Source organism: Argentina anserina, chromosome 3 (genome assembly GCF_933775445.1).
Source record: "Argentina anserina chromosome 3, drPotAnse1.1, whole genome shotgun sequence".
In the NCBI taxonomy this organism is placed as follows: Eukaryota; Viridiplantae; Streptophyta; class Magnoliopsida; order Rosales; family Rosaceae; genus Argentina; species Argentina anserina.
The window spans coordinates 18,365,489-18,373,381 of NC_065874.1; the positions used below are offsets into that span (position 1 = coordinate 18,365,489).

General features: G+C 40.9%; 1 non-coding gene across 1 annotated transcript; it reads right to left on the reverse strand.

The window, feature by feature from the left end:
- Window positions 1–5,682: 5,682 nt before the first annotated feature.
- LOC126789709 (small nucleolar RNA R71) lies at window positions 5,683–5,789 on the reverse strand. Its single transcript, XR_007671621.1, has one exon. It is a non-coding gene; the product is annotated as a small nucleolar RNA R71 (small nucleolar RNA).
- Window positions 5,790–7,893: the final 2,104 nt, after the last annotated feature.

The window sequence follows — 7,893 nt, forward strand, 5'->3', positions numbered from 1 at the left end:
TTCCCTTTGTAGCCTTCGTCTTCTTCTTCCTTGTGAGTTTGACAAGCTCAACCTCTGATTTGTCAGCCTCATCATCTCTGGCCTCGTCCTCTTCACCGCCGTCGTCGTTACCGGTCGTATCGTTTTTGTTGGACCTAGCCTTTTTGGTGGCATTAGGCTTGTCATGGTTCTAGCTCTCGTAAAGCCCGGTGACAGTCCGTTGGATTCCCAACGCCTCTTCGATTTGCTTGAATCGCTCATCCTGGCCCGCAAACTCTAAGCGAGCATTGTTCGCGTGCTCGTTAGCACCTAGAACCAGCTTTTTCAATCTGTCGTTGCTCTCAGCCAGACGCTGACCCTGTGTCGACTGTAGTTGCGACACATTATCCAACGTTCTCTCAACCGCGGTCATTCGATTGCCGAATGACTCCTCCAACGACTTAACTACCTTTGTCAACTCCTTGAAAGCTAGTTGCATGTCTTCCGGTGTCGCCATCACTCCAAACTTCAGTAATGCCTCAACCGCTGTTAAACCTCTGCAAGTCGCTGTGTTGTGAGGAACACAATGTGAATGCTCTGGTTTCGAACAAGGGGAATATCCTCACGAGTAAGGGTTCCGGCTTGCTATCTTAACACGGTCCCACTGGGCGTGCCAAATGTTCGAGCTGGGAAAAAAGATCTTCCTCAGAGAACAATCAGCAAGCCCCGGTTTTGAACCCTAGATGGTTCTAACCTTCGTTCTCTGTTGTTGCTTGGCGTGCCAGTACCTTTGAGTTAGGTACAACTCTTGCTTGTTGATGATGATTGCACTCACGTACTGTCTTCTTCTCGAACGATTGTTCCGCAGTTGCTAATAAACCGCTGAAGTTCGAATGACCTATACACAACTGGAGTTGCTAGGTACGTTTCACTCCACCTCAAGTTGATAGCGGGATTCTCCTGCTGTAGGGAATTGCTGACTAGTGCAGACTTTTGTGTTTGCTAGAGGCTAGGCTAGCGACTCGATGGACTTGACTCTAGTTGCTGAAGTTAATCGGACTTTTTGCTACATGCAGCGCGAGGCGTACATCTGGGTAGCTCCGCTCCGATGGGAGACTTGGTTGCCGAAGCTAATCGGACTTTTGCTCCGTGGGGAGACTTGACTATGCGGTTGCGCGATAGTTTGTTTGACGTTGTCTTATGTTATTCTGCACATTCGACCCCTTTATATAGAGAACACAAATTGTTCTTTCTTGCGGATAAAGTCTTGAGAACCTCCTAGTTGATTTAGATTCACCTTCCTTAATCAACTCAGATTCTATACAGCGATAGTCCCCTAAATCTATTCCCAAATAACCGGTCCACGAGCCTAAATAGTCCAGATAATACTGGAGTATTATTTTAGGCCCAAACACTCTTCAACCTTTGCATGTGCCGGCCATTGAAAGAAGACAACAATTTGTTACAAGGAGTCTGGTGAAGGAAACTTGGTACAATACCCATAAATATATATATATATATATATGATTTTTCTCATGTGCAGAAGTTTTAGTGTGAATTTCCATCTTTACACTACATTTCGATTGAATTTCATCATCTCAATCGTCTAGTATTTGGATAATATTGTATAGATCTTTTATACAAAATTTCAGCGAATTTGGTAATCGTTAAGACCATTAAAGGTAACAAAAATGGACGGACTGAATTTTTTCAAACACGAACCTTTCATGTTTTAACAGAAAAATGCAATTTTGAGGGCCTTAACGATTACCAAATTGGCTAAAATTTTGCGTAGATGATATACACAATTACTAGATAATAGATGGTAGAGATGAAGAAATTCGATCGAAAAAATGGTGCAAAAATGGAAATCCACCGCCAAAACCATTGGTGCGGATCTCCGCAGCCAAGAAGGCTACATATATATAGGCTTTTCCTATAACAAGGCCGCTTATATATTCACATGAATTGTACATATTCCTATAAGAACATATGTCAAAACTATAATTTTTTGATCACTACTTTGATGATATTTATGAAATATTGTAATTAAAATAATGAAAAGGTTGTTGCAGGATAATGGAATGAGAATAATAACAACGTAATGGAACATAACCGAACTCTTTATTGATTGATAAATCAGGGATTCATATATATTACATAAATCTTAATTTACTACAATACAAAAATCAAAATAGGCAAAGACACACACAATGGTAGAATAATAATTCTCCCGGAACACTGCCCCTTGTGTAGCATGCCTAGGTTGCATGGTGCATATAACGTTGCCTCGATAAAAACCTTGTTAAATAAAATAAAAACCTCTTGCGTGAAAAACAAAAGCTTCAACGAAGGGAAAAAGAGCACAACGCACCATCTACATTTGATAGCATCATGTGATGTAGACTCCTCCTGAAATCTATGAAACAACTCCCCCTGATTAGTGCCATAATCATGGAGTATAAAGACCAACGTATACAACGTTCATTACATACTTCTCAAACGTAGCCTTGGGCTAATAATTAATCATTAATATAGTCATACATCCATAGATCATACGGGCTAGACTTAGCTAAACTTAGATCTTAGGAAACAAGATTGCATAACAACTCAAAACAAGAGTTTACAATGATAATCAGATTCTCGGGTAGAATGACATTCACTAACTTAAACGACCCTAACCTCTTCGTCATAATAGGTATGAGTAAACCATAAACTGTTCTGGAAGATAGACACCCGTGGCTTTCCAGTGACATAAAGTTCACAACTTAATTCGACCGGAGCAGTTCACAGTTGATAGGAACACAAAGTGTGACGTTCTTAATGTATATGTGCCCTATTCTTATGCTTTGTTACTTCTTATTTAGTTGTTTTAGGTTCATATTTGTCACATGTATGTTCTAGGTAAAGCTATTTCGATTTTAGATGATTTGATGATGAAATTGTGCTAAGTGTTAGAACTCCTGATTGAACTAGGATTCCTTACTCAACTAGGACTCTACTTTCCTATTTCATTCTTTCCTATTCCTTAATCGACGATTTCTTTTCAGGAACGACAAATCATATTTGGAAAGAAAGGAGAGTTGCCGAGTTGCATTCCTAGTTGAACAAGGAAATCATATTCGAGTTGAAGAAAGGAGAAGAGGAGGCCGGCCTAGCTACTCCTAGTTGGACCAAGAGATTGCCGTGCAGCCTTAAAGAGATCTCCCTATTGGACTTGGTTTCCTACATCAAGTTGGATATGGAGTACATAAATTAAATCCATAATAAAGAGGATTTCAGTTTCCCAATTGGATTCTATTTCCTTTAGGCACGCAAGAAGGCTTCCTACACCTCTATATATAGAGGCCGGCCTCTCCATTCAGCAAGATCATCAACCCTACACAAAAACACAGCCATAAGCTCTGCCGAATTCATCCTTCACCATTCCAAGAAATCCTAAAACCGATTCCATCATTCCCCACCTATCAATAGCCTTCAAACACGCTTGTGAAGAAGGTTTCATCCATAGAAGTCTCGGCTACACTTGTGGATTGCTTGATTTATAAAGTGTAACCATGATTCACTCTTGTTTAATTTCGGTTTTGGTTTTATTCTTGTGCTTGGATGAAGCTTGCGATTTGTTTAGTGTAGTCTTGTATCAATTTTGTCTATGAAATAGCTACTTGATTCAATTTATATAGAGGATTCGAAAATTATGTTTTGGTTTTATGATTTTCTGTTTTGGTTTTCTGCCGAATGTGTGCTTGAACAATTTTCGATTCCTAGGTGTTATGACTATGCTTGTAGTATGATATTTAGGTTGTTGGATTAAAGACTTATGCTAAGAACATGTTTATTCTTGTTCATGTGATTTTCGAATTGCATGGTTGTTGGTTAAGTAAGTGACATACTTGATGAATTCAATGTGCATGGCTTTGGAATTACATGATTAAGATGAACATGTTAGAATTTCGATTATGGCTGCTTGGTTGTGATTGAATGTGTTAAGTGTCTATGTGTTTAGGTTACTGCTTAGAACCCTAAATGCATGATCCATCCTTGGTTGTTTATTGCATAGTCTCGGCATGATGCTATAAGAAAGACATAGAGCTTGTTTCGATTTCCTTTGTGTGAGTTGTTTTGGTGATTGTTTATGTGTTGGTTGGTTGATCACATGTATATATTAGTTTAGGTTTTATTTACTGTTCTTATGATTCAATCCAAAATCTATATCAAACTTTAAAACCCTTTATGAATTCGTGTAAGTATTGTGATCCTCAGCCATGGCTGGATCCCCGGTTTGTGAACGATACCCTCTTGCTTTATACTACTATGATGTGTTCAGGGTTAAATATTGATGTCGAGTAATCGAGCACTCATCAAATGGCGCCGTTGCCGGGGATCCATTAGAGATGGATCCCAAACTTTTACTACGAATTCATTGTTTATATTGTACATTTGTATATTCTCAATCTTATTCTTATTTCGTGTAACATATAGTAATGTATCTTAGGTTGTTGTTTTGGTGCTTGAGTGAATGATTGTTGTAGGTTGTAAATCGAACGGAATAGGTAAAGTCCCTTTTGTTAATATTAGCCTTAACCCTTCATGCTAGCTCTCGAGTTTGCATGAGGTCGAGGGCGGCTTTTATTAACACTTGGAGATTTGTCTAACACATGAGGTTAAGTCTAGCTGAGTAAGGGGCACGCTCTTTTATTACTCTGGTGCATGGGACCAAAATTGGATCTCAGAGAACTACTGACTGACATACATCTCGGTGATGGAGTCGATAGGGAGTTCGCTCTCCGTAGTTCAACAAATGAGTCCTACCATGTTCACTATCTCTGATTGAGCTAAAGGCCTTCTGAAACAAAGACTTGATCTTGTGTCTAGGCATCCATACTTAGGCCGCACGTCCACCTTGATTTACAACTTAGAATCAATCGATCATTCAAGCATTGAATTGGCACAAAGAACTTGTGAATTGTATGAACTTGTGAAAACGTAAAGAACTAACTCTTGTAAACTTGACATAGTTGCCGTGCTCTTCCCCTTAAGTGTGCGTGTATGACTAAGGGAAGACACGAATTTTATGTATCCATTATGTATTCTTCAAGGCTAACTCGTTACCTTTCATATAAACAGGTACTATGCATGTCCGAATTTTCTAAGAAGACACGAGAGCTCAAGGATCGAATTCAAGCACTTAGAGATTTGAACAACTCTTTCATAAGTAGACCTTTGCATTTCGAAACATCTCCAAGCAATTCAAACTTAAACTCTTCACCTAGATCAGAAGAAGAGGAGGATCTTTCCTTCCCCTTCGTCTTCAAGTCAGACTTAGACACAATTGCGGGCCGTGATATAATTCCTGTTGGTGCTCCAATGGCACTCAAGAATGCATTCATTCCTACCACCCCGGAATCACCTTCATGCATTGCTTTCACTCCACCTGATGAAGCTAACTTCTCCATTCCCGTTCAATTGCTTGGGCAGCTGCCTAAGTACTCTGGTTCTTCAATGGAAGACCATAATGTTCACCTTAGGGAGTTCTTGGACATTTGCAAGCTCCAATCGATTCATCACCTGTCTCAAGAAGGCTTGAGGTTGCTTTTGTTTCCATTTACCCTTAAGGATGATGCTAAACGTTGGTTGTATTCCTTGCCTGCAGGAATCATCACTACATGGGACGAAATGACTAGGAGGTTTTTGAAGCAATTCTTCCCTGCTCAACTCACGAAAAGACTTAGGAGGGAGATTCAGAACTTCACTCAAAAAGATGGTGATTCACTATATGAGGCTTGGGAAGAATTTCAGGAACTACAAAGGAAGTGCCCTCACCATGGTATTTCGTTGGATGACTTGGTGCAATTCTTCTATGAAGGACTCGACACCACCAATAAGAGCATGGTGGACTCGGCATGTGGCTGCACATTCATGAACAAAACCGGTCAAGAAGCTTACACCTGATCGATGACTTGGCTGACAACAATCGCCAATTTAGTTCCAAGGAGAAGAGAGGAAGCAAGAGCCGTGGGGTGTATGATGTTGATGCAAGGAACCAGATGGCTACTCTCGAAAGGAAGCTTGACGTGCTAGTCAAGGCATTCAATGGTTCGAGCATCAACCCTCAAGCATGCGGCATTTGTTCTTTCAAGGATCACACTACTGACAATTGTCCAAATGGTGCAATGACTGAAGAAGAGTTGAACTTCATGGGGCAACAAAGGCCTAGGTACGATCCATACTCGAACACATACAACCCTGGACTTAGAGATCATCCAAATTTTCGTTGGAGCAACAATGCTCAACCATCCAATGCTCAAGGTCAAGGACCTCGTCCTTCAGGTTTGTTTGTGAGGCCTCAGGTACCTCAAGGTTCTGCTCCCTTTAACTCTAATGTTCATGGTTCGAATAATACATCTTCACCTAACTATGATGAACTTTTGAAGTCTCTTGCTCAAGGGCAACAAAATCTAAACTCTGCTACTCAAGCTTTAGTTACAGGACAACAAGCTCATTCTAAAGACATAACCGAGCTTAAGAAGCAGATGGGACAAGTGATCGATTTCATGGGCAAGATCCATGAAGGAGGGAAGTTGCCGAGCCAAACTGAGCCTAATCCGAACGTGAAGGCCATGGTGACACGAAGTGGGAGGAATTTGGATGCACCAAGGCAGCAACACAAGAAGGCCGTGCCTTCTACAGGACTAGAGGCCGAGAGTTTCAATGCTAAAGACTTAGAGAAGGACCCTGCCTCCTCTAAAACCAATGATGCCGTGCCAAAAGATGATCATGCCGTGCATGACAAAGGTAAGGATCCTAACTCTAGTGGTTTGGTTTCAACTAATGATCTTCCTCGTGTTCCCTTCCCTAGTAGGTTTGCAAAGCAAAAGAAGGATGACTCTGATCAAGCCATGCTCGACATTTTCAAGAAGGTGGAAGTGAACATGCCTCTTATTGAATGCATACAACAAAATCCTAAGTATGCTAAGTTTTTGAAAGAATTGTGCACCAATAAGAGGATGACTCGAGAGAAGGAGGTTGTTACAATGAGTGAGACGGTTTCTGCCGTGCTCCAAAGGAAGCTACCACCAAAGCTTAAGGATCCAGGGAGTTTTTCTATTCCTTGTGCAATCGGAAACATGACATTTGACAAGATAATGTTAGACTTAGGTGCATCTATTAATGTAATGCCGCACTATATCTATGAGAACCTAGGTCTAGGTGATTTGAAACGTGATAATGTTGTGATTCGATTGGCTGATTGTTCCAACAAAGTCCCTTTGGGCTATGTTGAAGATGTTCTTGTGCAGGTTTCGAGTTTGATCTTTCCTGCCGACTTCTATGTCATTGACATGGAGCCAACGGAGGCAGATGACAAAGAGGTCCCTATCTTGTTGGGCCGCCCCTTCATGAGGACTGCACGAACAAAAATAGATGTGTTTAGTGGATCACTCACCTTTGAGTTCGATGGTGAAGTGATTAGCTTCAACATCTTTGAAGCTATGAGGTATCCTCTTTCGGAGTTAAGTGATTGTTTTTCAGTTGACATACTTGATTCCCTTGCAGATAACTATCTAGATACCTTGACAAATGACGAGTTGGCACTCACCATTGCCCAAGGGGCCGGATTTACAAGTGATAGCTCGAACATTTCGGTGCTAGGAGCTAAGGATGCCGTGCCAACTTTCATTCATGAAACCGTGACCTCCCTTGAGGTTGCAAGTGAGGTAAGTTTTGTCTCTCCTAGTCCAATTCTCTTAACTACTAACAAGAATCTTCCTTCTGTGGTGCAAGCTCCGAAGCTTGATCTTAAGGTTCTTCCGGACCACTTGAAGTATGCGTTTCTAGGAGAAGAGGATACATTGCCCGTGATCATTTCATCTGCACTAAATGAGGAGCAAGAAGAGAGATTGATTGAAGTATTGAAGAGACACAAGACGGCAATAG